Source organism: Adiantum capillus-veneris, chromosome 1, assembly GCF_014529385.1.
Source record: "Adiantum capillus-veneris isolate H3 chromosome 1, ASM1452938v2, whole genome shotgun sequence".
NCBI lineage: Eukaryota > Viridiplantae > Streptophyta > Polypodiopsida > Polypodiales > Pteridaceae > Adiantum > Adiantum capillus-veneris.
Genome location: NC_140931.1, coordinates 123,188,082 through 123,201,421, shown reverse-complemented (window position 1 = coordinate 123,201,421; position 13,340 = coordinate 123,188,082).

Here is a 13,340-nt window from a genome sequence, read left to right as displayed (position 1 = left end):
AGACCCTTGAAGTTGTTTAAGTACCTTGGCCTTGAGATTCCCTCCAATCACAAGTGGAATTAATGTTTTATGTGTCATTTGGAAGCAGGAAAGAGAGCATATTATGAATTTGAGAACATGTGTAATGCGGGAAACATCATGTGTTGGGTTCTCAAGAAGTACCTTTTCGATGCATTGGTGACACCGGTTCTTCTTTATGGAGTTGAAGTGTGGTGTGGGAGCATCTCAAAGTCTACTTGGAAAGAGTTTGAGAATTACCCCTTTGAAATTGAGTATCAACTCCATGAATAGGATTTACATATTTTTCACCATTGAAAATAGTACCATAGTGCCTCCGCATGTTGGACAAAAGATCCTTTGTAAGGTGTCATGTGTCATGAAGCACCACTATCAAGGATCCAATCACGACCATATCAAACCAAAAAATCCATCTCAAGCTCCAATGTCCCTAGAGAATCCTATGAAGGAAGTATCTCCAAATGAACAAAGGATCGTGATTGTACCACCGCTAGTAATGGTTTTTTTCCCACAATGATTGCAATGTCGAGTTGCCTTCCTTTTCATCATCAATCATCTTTAGATTCTTGTTGCTTTTCTTCTTATCCTTCTACTTGTAGTTGTTGTTGTTGTTGGAAAGGATTTAGAACTGGGCTTCTTTCCCGCATTGAACCATTGTCAAGGAATGATCCTTAGGTGGTGAGTGACCCATTACATATTTAGATTCTTCTTTTCCAAATATTCATCATCCATTCCATTTACACTTTAGCAGTAAAGCAACTAGATGTGGGTTTAACACTTGATAGAGTCTACAATAGAGGGACTTGCTAGATATATCATTGAAGAGCAAAGAGAGTTGTGAGTGAGATACCAAAAGCATTTCATTCTTCAAATTTTTTCTATGCTTTGAGAGTACTATTCGGTTTTTGTTATGACTTTAGTTTGCATTGTTTGTTTGCTTTTGTTTCAAGTTTCTTTGGAGCACATAGAGTAGGGTAATTAGAAACCATCACCATCAAAGTGGGTTGAAAAGATCTAGGCAAAAAGGATTGAAAGCCATATTTCGATCAAAAAGACCATAACTCCAAAAAATTTAAAATTTGATCATAAGGACGTAGAAGTTGATCTAAACACAAAAAGTTGGTGTTGAAGGGCCTCAAAAAAATCACCAAAAGCAAAGTGATAAGTTTCAGTAGATTTTGTTGTGGAACATGGATCATGATCCATGTCCCCCGAGAGACATATTAATAAAAAATTTAGATCATCTGACTAATATTGAGTTCAAGTAATTGATCCCAAAATTTGGGGTTAAATTGAAAGCAAAAACACACTCAAATCAAGGAAATTATGAAAATTTATCAAAAGCTACTACAATTGACCAAAATTTGGAAAATTTTAACTTTTTGTGATCCAATTCCAAAAAGATTTTGGAAATAGATTCCAAATAGCATCTATAAGCTCACAAAATTTCATGTCAAAAGGAGGTAAAATATGGATCAAAATGTATCTCACCAAAAATTTTCACCAAAAATCAAACAATGATTTAGTAGAGATATATAGAAACAAAATTCTCAAAGACACACTGCAAAAAAAGTTGAAAAGAGTGATCAAAAGAGCCAAAATTAGGAGATAACCAAAAGAATCATTCAAAGTGACACCAGAGTTCATTTTTGCTTGACCAAAACTAATGTCAATTCAAAAAGATTTTGGGGGTAGGCTACAAACATCATAAGCTATCAATTCACCAAATTTCAAGTCCAAAAGTGATGGAACATGGATCGTAATCCATGTCCCCCATCTAAGACTTTTTGGCAAAAATTTCTCCAATCTGTAGCGGAGACCATTAAAAAAAATGCTTTCCAAGGCAAGATTGCAATACCAATTAAAAAAGCTCATAAAAAGCGCCAAGAATACTTCAAGGCAAAAACCCATAAAGTCGGACCTAGGGTTTGCTTTCAGAGCTGACCAAATCAAGTACAAATCATACAAAAATCATATAGCTGATGTCAAGGTACCAAGGGCAAGCTATGTATAAAGTTTCATCACATTCTACCACTGAGATACATGGATCACAATTTCCCCCTGTCATCACAGATTAAAACCAGAATTGTATCATAGCTAGATCTAGTCATAAGGAACATAGAGGTCTTTTCAAAACTAAATTTCGACAACATCTGAGAATTTTGCAAGCTAAAATATATTTTGTACCAAAAGTACAATTGTTCTATCAAGTCAAGAATTTTGACTAACAGAGCAACTATAAACTCATAGCCATCGAGGGTTTGTTGTGCAAATTGCAAGGACTAGAGCATTGCAGCTTGAGGTGATTCCGAGTCAAAGATGTGGAAGTAACCAAAGAGGTAACATGTTAGGATTTTGCAAAAGTTCTTGTTTCTTCATGTATTTGAGATCATGAAGATTCTATCCAATAAGAAATCCTGCTGTAGGAGACCAAGTGAGTAATATTTTCACTAAAGAGAGTGTGAATCAAGGACCATTGCCTCCCTTAGACCCGATCACTGAGAAAATTCTACCTGACATATCATTAGAGAGATCTTATACCTATATGTTTGAGGGATTCAATAGAGTGAATTTTAAAAATGAAACAAACATGGGAGCAGTACCATCCCAATCAAAACCAACAATGAAACTGTTGCACTTGAAGTATCAATTTGAAAATGATTAGAGGGCAAAAATTTACAAAGACGATATGGATCTCTACTGCGTGAAATTAGAAGAGAGACATAGTGAGATCAAAGACCTAGTACATGTTGACTATAGTGGTGATCGATAAATTGATGAAGAGAAAATAATGTATCTAGTTGTGCAAAATCTCTGTATTGTGGACAAATGGGGAATGATGGGCACACAAGACAAAATTGACGTAGAATCAGTCGAAAGCTGCCTAAGTTGGACATTCCAAATGCAAGACTAAAGTGAGTAAACAGAATGACATGAGTCAACACGGACAACAGTCACGTGGGGCTTTGCAAATCCAATAATGGTGAGCAAATGCACTATTACAAGTGAAACAAGCCATACGTACGAGAGTTTTCAGAGGGTTGTATGTCTTAACATATATTGAAGGTAGAGATACCCATATAATCATGCTTGATAAGTATGGGTGGGATACTCCACAATAGACCAAAAAGAACTTGAGAGATATACATACTATGAAGACATAGTATTATGGCACTCCTAGCACGTTCAAACATACTGTATCGATAGAAGCAGGAAGATTGAGTATTGATAGAATGAGAATTGCTGACTCAATGAGTCAACCGTAGTTTTTAGTGCCTAGACCAATGGGATCCTTGGGTTGAAGGTTTCCAATGACTACTTATAGGGGCAGTGAATCTCTCACAACATGGTGTATATCAAGAGAGTTCTAGATACCTTGATAGAAGCAAGATATGCACAGCCTGGGGAGAGAGCCATAGAGAGGACTCCAACTAGAGTTCCTAGTGAGGGTTACAAGGCTAGAGATGTCCTAGCAAGAGAATCTAGAGTTGTGAAAATGGTTGCCAAAACAAGACAAATTTAGTCATCTCAAGTAGCCAAGTGTGGTGCCAAGAAGTACAAAGAAGCAAGAGACCCATATGCACATGTTTCACTCTTCAAACAAGATTTGCGTGCTAAGCAAGTGGCATATTTCTACACTCAGTACGAGGATTTGGGCTCACATTGGAAGGAACAATTGATGATGTCATTGGGATTGCCAAGGAAGTTTGACTTGGTTCCAACCTTTGAACAAAAGAGATTTTCCAAACATAGAACAACTTCTATGCAATTTTTTTGAGAAAATATCTAAAAGGAGAATCAAGCACAATATTGTGTCCCAAATCTACGCTTTCAAGCAAAAGGACAAAAAAAAAGTGAAGGAACTTTGTTGTGCTTCCAACATACATAGAGAGATATCTTGTACAAGATCTACCACAAGATGAGAGGTTATCAGTTCTCTTCATAGAGGGCTTGAGAAGCTTGACTCTCAAGAAGGATCTGCACTTGAAATCTTGCACATCTTTTGAGAAAGTCACTAAAGAAGCATTGTATCCAGCTGACAATTGTAAGGTTTACAGAGAGGTGATGGAAGATGTAGACAATGCGACTAGCACTGCCTCTTCTACGACAAGTGAATCCACAACAAAGTGTACTTTTCAGACTCCAATCATGTCAAATGTCGATCAAATGGTCAGAGAAGTGATCAGGAGGATGAACCAAAGCAATAGACCAAACTGAAATGTACGACAACAACCATCAACAATAAATGCATCATGTATCTTGAAGTGATCCGTGACTGATAAAAAATGAACCAACCATGAAACCAATGAGTGTTTTTACAACAAAAATGATGTGAGGGAAAGGCCATATGGCCCTCTAGGGGTGAAACCATTGCGATCCCCAACGAGGTACCAAATAGGTCCATATAATGCAACCCAAGGGGGAGACAAGCCCCAACCAGTGTTGGGTCAACAACCACCTCAAAAGAATCAAGCAATGACACACATAGCCAATAGAAACACTCACCAATCAGAGAATGTTTCCACCAACTTCATATTATGAGGAACCCATTGAGACCTATGAGAGGGAACTTGAGAGTAATGCACATATTGACAAAGGTCCTCCTTATTGAACTAGCAGCGATGATGCTGCAAGGCCATCTTACATTGCCCAACAAACAAAAAATCATTATATGATGGACGCGAGCACTCGTATTCATAGCAAACCAGCACCTAGAGGTTATCCTCCTAGGTTGGGACATCAAATAAGGACTCCACAAGCATCCCAATCGGCAGGTCAGTGCTATGAATGTGGAGATGATCATCGGGCAAGGGTTTGTCCACACAAGGGTGAAAGTAAAAATTATTTTTGATTCTATGATGGATGTTGATTCAATCATGCTCTTCAAATTTGTCCCAAAAATCCTAACAACAGGGGGAAAGCAACGATGAACATCATTGAAAATTTGCCGTGCTCAAGTGGATCAAAAACCGAGCCTACAATTCCTATAAATGTGGTGACTAGAGCTCAAGCTTAAGAAGCTTCCAAAAACACACCTATCAAGGAAGAAACAAACTTCTATTTCAAACAAAATTTGAGAGCTTATTGGTAAGGACTCAAAGAAAATCATGGAAAGCCAAATGAAAGAAAATGAAAGCAAAGAGGCCGAAAGAGAAAACTATCTTAGAGATAGAGCCGCAATAAGCCAAGGAGCAGCTAAAACTTGAAAAAGAAAACAAAAATCAAACGTAAGGAGCCGTGTTATCCAAAATATCATCGAAAGGTTCATTTTTACTAGATAAAGTTTTAGAACATTTACAGGCTCTTTTACAAGCTTATGAAGCTAGACTGAAAACCATTAGACACTGCAAGAGAGATGGATGATATATCTGCCTCTTGAAGTTAAGAAATAGAGACTAGAAATATGCAAAAGGCTCATAGAGACCACTCAAGCTCTAATGGAGCCAAAAAAACTAAATATCCCTGGACATAAAGTTTTAATTCACGAAAAGGGACAGGCAAATTGAGCACAAAAGAGACAAAACAAATGATCACATGAGGCCGGAGCCAAAAAACCATCGAACACAACGGTAGTGGCTAATACCACATATGATCACATGAGGACGGAGTCAAAAAAACCATTGGACACAAGGGTAGTGGCTTATACCACATATGGCTCTAAGTCACAAGTAATGATGCAAATTCTAGAAATGAAAGAGCCATGGCAACAAGCCTTGTGGGAAACCATACGGAATAGAAAGGGTGGTAGTGCACCTTTCAAGTTTTCACCTATCATTAAGATCAATATGGATCATAAGTTCTAATTGAGAGATATACAATATCTATATGGTGATGCACGAATAGAAGCATTTGTGGAGAGTAAGCTTGAGACATTAAAGACTTTGTCGTCTTTCATAGTAGAGCATGAAAAAAAAAATGAGGTCAAAGTAGTGTCTTCACAATGGAAGCCGACTACAAAGATGACAAACACTAAGAGCCTACACAAACTAATGTCAACTCCTATACAATGCAGAATAACTCTCTCAAAGCTATTACAAATTAGACCACGTTTATGGGAAGAAGTGGCCATAAACTTAGACAATATGGGGATGAAAATTCCTCATAAAGACAAATGGGTAAGAATACACAAGATAAACCAAAGGCAAAACCAATTCCTATAAACAAGGTGGGTGATTACTGTGAAGGGGAAGAAGGGAATACCACCTTACCCATGGAGCACAAAGGGATCAAAACCATTGCTATGCTTGCTAGTGGGGCTAGAGTGGCCATTTCCACCAAGGAGATATGGGACAAATGGGTAAGACCTGCTCTTAGAAAAACAAGAATGAAACTACAACTTGTAGATATATATGTTGAGAGATTGGTAGGTATGTTGGAACAATTTATAGTGCATTCATGTGGAATAGAGTACGAGCATACCTTCCCCATAGTGGATTTTGACAAGAGCAACAACTTTGATGACATTTTAGGGAGACCATTCATGTGTCAAATAAAAATTGGTACAAGATTGGTTCTATGACCATATTTACTTAAGGCACAAGGATATTGCCATGAGGATCATGTGAATGACCACACCTATAAAGATGTTAGTTGAGCTCTTGTATAGGAATTTGACTCAACAAAGATCAACAAGAAGGAAATACTTGCAGGGTTACGAACCAAAGCACATCTTTGGATGTGTGGAGCTTTGGAATGTGAGAGCTTGGCAAGAGAAGACTATATTCTAGAGAGAGACCAATAGAGGATAAATATTATATCCCAGAACCATTTTTAGAGGAGTTGTTCAAACCCTTTGGCTGGAATCAGATACTAACTCTAGACGTATGTGTGAAAAAAGTAACCCCTCCCCCCCCCCGCCCCTCAATGAAATTCTTTGATGAAGAGGGTTGTGAAATTGCACCCTTCTAAATGGCGAGTGTTATCTTGGAATTGGGGTCAAAGATCAAAGATCTCAATGCACAAAGAACTATTGAATGCAAACGCATAGTTGATGTGATTTTCATTAGAGATTTGAGTGAAAAAACGAGGAAGATCTCCAAAATTCACAAGACAATATTCTTTAGAGATAGATGCAAAAGATGAGCTATCAAGTATCTCTAAAAACAAAACAAAACCGAATGAAAAAGAGGTGATCTTCTATGATTTCCCTAACTTGACGCCTAGGAGATAAGAAAGTTATCGTCAAAAAGGAGTAAGAAAACAAAAGCAAACACAAGGAAACCCTATGCCTCTTACGAGGAATATTTCCAAAATTCACAAGACAATATTCTTTTAGAGATAGATGCAAAAGATGAGCTATCAAGTATCTCTAAAAACAAAACAAAACCAAATGAAAAAGAGGTGATCTTCTATGATTTCCCTAACTTGAAGCCTAGGAGATGAGATAAGAAAGTTATCGTGAAAAATGAGTAAGAAAACAAAAGCAAACACAAGGAAACCCTATGTCTCTTATGAGGGAAAAAATGTAGCATTCGATGCTTGTAGGAGCAGCAAATTGTGTAAAAAACAAGATCATACGAGGATATACAAAACCTGCTTCTACAAAGTCAAATCTAAAGAAAACACTCGCTCATCAAAAATTAGAAGAGGGCATGAGGTGTAGTTTTGATTGCCACAAAAAAAACCCAAAAATAGCCTTAAAAGCTCAAAAAATGAACATTTAAGCTCACAAGTTTTTTTTTTTTTAATTATGGCTAAAAAATCTTTAAATTTCTACGTCATGCTTCATTTAACAATAAAGGATCTTGAAAACAATAGAAAATTGACAAATTTACAATCATATATTTAACTCAAAAAATTTACATTCCCATAATCACATCATTATTTGACCAATTAATAAAACATAAGCTTTGTGATTTCACTATTGTGATGAAAATGCAAAACAAACGCAGGTTTATAGTTTACAAAGCCCAAATTTTGCATCTAAGTTTTAAAAAAGTTAACAAGATTATCTCTACTTTTGCAACAAAGCTTCATAAACGAAACTAAAAACTAAAAGTATGAAACAAGTTTAAAAGCATATTTCTTCTCTTTGTCATTCACTATTTGTTTTTCTTTCCCTCTAGAAGACAATATAAGATATTTTGCATGGCATTTTCTCCGACATAAACAAGATAACCTACCACTTTGAAAATGCTTTCCTCATTGTTGCGACCTTTATCATCTGCGGCATAAAGAAATAAGAGGTTCAATAATTGTTTGATTGTGGCCAGAAACACCTACTTGAATTGACCAAGCATGACCTTTAAGCTTCTTGTGTCGTGCATGCTCCCAAACGATTTAAACATCATGAGTTGATGCTTTTTTTTTTAATGAGAGGTAGCAAGCATACCTCTAGGGGGAGCAATGACTCGTTGTAAAGGCACCATTAGTCAAGTATCATCAACTTCCTTGAGCTTGTTCTAGAAATTGATGAGCAGCTAACAAATGTCGTCAAGGAGCACCACATTCAAAAGAGAAAGGAGGTGGAAGAAGCCGTCTTCTAAAATCTGCTCCATCTATTGACACACGTATCCTAAGTGCTTGAAATTGAGGACTGATGGGAGCAAGTTTACTACGTGAGGAAGTGAGTGAACGTGTACGACCTAAACCAATTAGAGCAAATGAAGATTGATTAGAGAGATTAGATTTTTGACCTCTTCTTTGCTTCTTAAAAACATGAGAATCGCCAGAAGGAGAAGCCTTTACAAACAAGAAGCTGCAAACATCGACAAAAGAACAATAAATTCTTGCTAGCAAGCATACCAAATCCAAAATATATACTTATAAAACAACAAGAAGGATATAAAATTTCCAAAAAAATCAAATGAAGAAGGTTAAAAAATCCCTCATATTTCAAGGCTTTCTTAAGCAAAAAATTAAGAATTTATGCGTATTTAAACCAAAAATTCAAAGTATGTTTTTATTGATGGCACAATAGATCTTTTATATGTTAACAAAATGATACCAAAAACAAGTGTATCATGCTAGTTCCATCTTCCTTGCTCTAGTGTCTCAAGAACAATAGGTGCTACAATAGTACTCACACTATCTCTTTGGCTAGAGCAACACTCAACGGTTGAATCTCCAAGCCAACCACATAATCTCACAAATTTCTTACACCAAGTTGACCAAGGAGAACCAAAGAGAGTAGTTTATACCATCCAACCTATACTCATTGAAAAGTATATCAAGAATAGAAGAATCACACTTGCTTTCTTTTTGTGTCCTTATGCATATAAAAATAAATCCGCACCATGTGTACAAAGATCTACACAACCAATGTATCAAACAACCAATGGCAACTTCCTCTGCACAAGATCGCCAAAACACGGCTCTCTTTGTATCTACAATCCATTATGCATGTGTAATTTTAACCTCCACACCAATACATGTTTTCTGTAAGATACACACACAAAGATTTTTTTTATGGCTGAAAACTATCTTTTGTTGTGATGCTCAAAACAAAATTTTGAGGGCATAAACAGCTCCAAAAGGGGGGTAAAACTTCACGTCATCTCAGGACACCTGCTAGAAAATTTCTCAGAATGTTGAATATGTTTGTCCAAGTTCTGGACCCCAATTTTTCCTTTAAACTTTACGCGCGCGCGAAAACACAAAAATGATTTACACACAACAATGCAAAGTACACACATGAAGATAAAGCAAACTCAAATAGAGAACAAGGAGATGGAGAACATGAATATGGTGATAAGGATGAAAAAGACATACTTAGATACGACCTCTGGAGAGAGCAAAACCTTCTCGTTGTGTTTTGGAATACAAGATTGCAACAAAGTTGTATTCTAAAATACACCTATGCTACAGACCTGTAATCTAGAATACACTTGTGCTACAAACTTGTATTCCAAAATACACTTGTACTATAAATGTATTCCAGAATAAACATGGATTACAAACTTGTATTCTAGAATATACTTGTGTTGTAATTTTGTAGTCTAAAATACAAAATTGTTACAATCTTGTATTCTAAAATAGGAAGTACTAAAACTTGTATTCCGAAATACAAGATTGAAGTACTCTTGTCTTCTAGAATTTAAAAAACTTGAATCGTAAAATACTTATACACAACAATTGAACAAAAATCTTCATACTCGTGTATTCTACGATACAAGTGTATTGCAAAGTTGTATTCAATTGATGTTCATTGATACAAAGCAGTTTGAGAAGATGCAAATGCAAGTAAGTACTACTTGAGGTGATTAAGGTGACTAAAAAGAAGAAAACAAAAAATAGTGAGCGACGTATCAATAATTTAAACTTGAAGGATATGAAAATTCTTGTTTATGGTCTCGCTTTGAAGAAGTTTGATCATCTTCATCAACAAACCATACAAATTTTGATGGAAAATTTTCAAGGATTGTAATTGAAATCCTTGAGTCTTCAATTGTAAGCTTTCAAGGATGTAATTGTTTTTTTTAGTGGAATGCTGTGTAATTTTTTTAGGAATATTTGCAATTTTTTGTCTTAAAAAACTTTCTATATTGACTTTAGCTCAAAAAATTGAAGTCTTTTTGACAATGTTCACTATTATTTTTATAAGTTGCTCCAAAAATTGATGTTTTTTTAGTTTTTTTAGAACTTTTGGCCAAAGTCAAGGTGAGGTGTATTTTTCGCGATTTAGGTGTAATTTTTGATGACCAAGTGTTAGAAGAGGAGCAATAGATCGTGTCAAAAACAAGATCGCATGGGGATATATAAAACCTACTTCTACAAAGTCAAATCCAAAGAAGAGAAGCGATGAAAAAACCAAATACATAATTGAAACATCATCTAAGATGAAAAAAATTTGAGCAAAATTGAGAATATCAAAAGCTGAAGTAAACTTTGAAAGAAGTTTGGACGATTGAGGTGGAGAGTGAAGAGGACTCGGACATGGATCGATTCGATGCACCTTCTCACTATAAAAGATGCATAATCCAAGATCAAAAGATCATAGCTCATCAACCAATGTGGGAACTTAAAGAACCAAGGACATCTTATGGTGGACCTAAGAAAGCCAAGCACATAGACTCAGCTGAACTAGGAGATGGACCAAAGCCGGCATACATTGTCACTAATCTCACGGAGGATGAAGAGAAACTATTGATAGCTATACTCAAAGACTATAGAGATGTGTTTGTACGGTCATACAAGGACCTTAAAGGTGTAGATCCAAACATCTATCAACACACCGTACCCCTTTAGAGTGATGCAAAACCTCACAAATAATGTCTCTATACTCATAATGAAACCTCTGCCAAAAAGATCAAGGAGAAGATACATAAGCTTAAGGAAGTAGAGGTTATGTACAAGATCAAGCATACATACTGGGTTTTACCAATTGTGGTGGTGTCCAAAAAAGACAAAAAACTGCAAGTATGTGTGAATCTCAAGCAGGTAAACATCACTACTATCAAAGACAATTCCAGATTGACAAGAGGATACTTTAAAGTTCAAACTTAGCAGCACCTCTTATGTCACTTCATTGATACAAAAGTGATCACATGTGGAAAGTCCAACCCGCTGTTACAAAATTGCAGCCAATGATGAAGCCTACACATGTACAACACTTCAACAATCAAACCAGAAGGCAAGTATGGTTGAAGAAGCCAATCATGGGCAACAAGCCCAAGCAGATATGGATACGTAAAGAAACCATTCCACAAATGCCAGCCAAAGCAAAGCGGAAACAACCTCCAACAATTTCTCAACAACCTTGATGCAATTATACTTGGGAGTGGCAACCAAAACAACAATCAAAACCCATTGCAAGTCAACCCAAGTATCAACGGATTTTGAAGAAACCTCAAATTAACAGGAAATTAAGGCTCGCTAGTCCCACCTTGGTCCTTGAACCCCGCACACACACATTGGCCCTGTAGCTTGTCCCGCTTTACTTGCAATTGACCATATCCGCTGCTTGCAGGTGATGCAACCCTCATGGTGACCTCATCCCTCCTACACCTGACCAGTCCCTCCTGAATATCCCAAACCCCACTATCACACCCCTCCCTCCCACACTCACCCTCTGTCCTTGCTGGCTGCAGTGCGCCGCCATAAACAATAAATCCATTAACTCATGAGAACATCATTTAAAAAATAAAATAAAAATACAAGGACTTTGGGGTTTGTTCTCACCCCTTCCCTCGAAAAATAGTGGGAGTGCTCACGTTAAAATTCAATCGATCATTTTTCTTTGTGATGTGCATGAGGGGCATGAGCATTTTATGCAATTCCTCGAGATGATTCAAACATTTTTTGTTTGCTTTGTAAGTCAAAATATGCTACATGAGATCATGAAAAGCAAATACATTGATTTATTGTGCGATGGGTCAGCAATTGCTCATGGAGTTACATAAAAATTGCCAAGTCTGTGGTGGAATGAGATAGATTTTGGATCTTGGTTGAATAAAAACTTCCTTCAAGCACTAATCAATGATTTTTTTTAAAGGGATGGTGGCCAATAATACAAAACAAGGTTTTGATGCTTCAAGGGATTTTACATTTCACTTCATCTTATGCTCTCTTTTTTCTTTGCTATGCATGCCGTATGAAAGCTAGCTGGATGTGAGCATCAAGTGTGTACCTTGATTGAGAAAATGACCTTATTGCACTAAACATTTTCTTATGTGCTTGACATGATTGAAGTCTCACTGCACTACATGGAAAATTTGTTTGGCATGCATGAGAACTTCCCTTTTTGAAAGTACCATTGAGATTGCATTAAGGATTGATCGAGTCTTTGTACTTGGGCTTGGCATTGATTGTACATTTTTAGTGCTTGATTCAAATGCAAAAAAAAACCATGCATAGCACTTAAATGGAGCTTGTTCGATGGCCAAAGAGAAAGCACTAATCATTGAGTTGTTTTTGAAGGGTTATGGGCAACAAGAACCTTCATTGATCCAAGAAGGGGTCATCATTACAAATATTGCAAAAATTGGCTATTTAGAGCCATTCCAATTCTTTGGATAAAAAGTTGTATACATGCTAGCTCATAGCTTGGTCTAAAGTGAAAATGTTTTCATTTGAGCTAGTGTTTACTCAACTTTTTTTTTGGAGCTCTAAATTGAAAAATTTGGCTATTGAGAACCACTAACTTTCATTCCATCAAGTTGCAGTCATCTCTAGCTCATAGATTGCTCTTAAATTGTAAAATTTCATGTGAGCTAGTTGTTAGTCAATTTTTTTGGAGACCTTTAGAAATGTAAAATTTGGCTTTCAAGAGCCACTTCATTTTATCAAAGTTGTATTATTTCTAGCTCTTGGCTTGTTTTAAATTCTATATTTCATTTGAGCTAGAAATTAATCAACTTTGAATCGTGCATAAGAGGACTTTA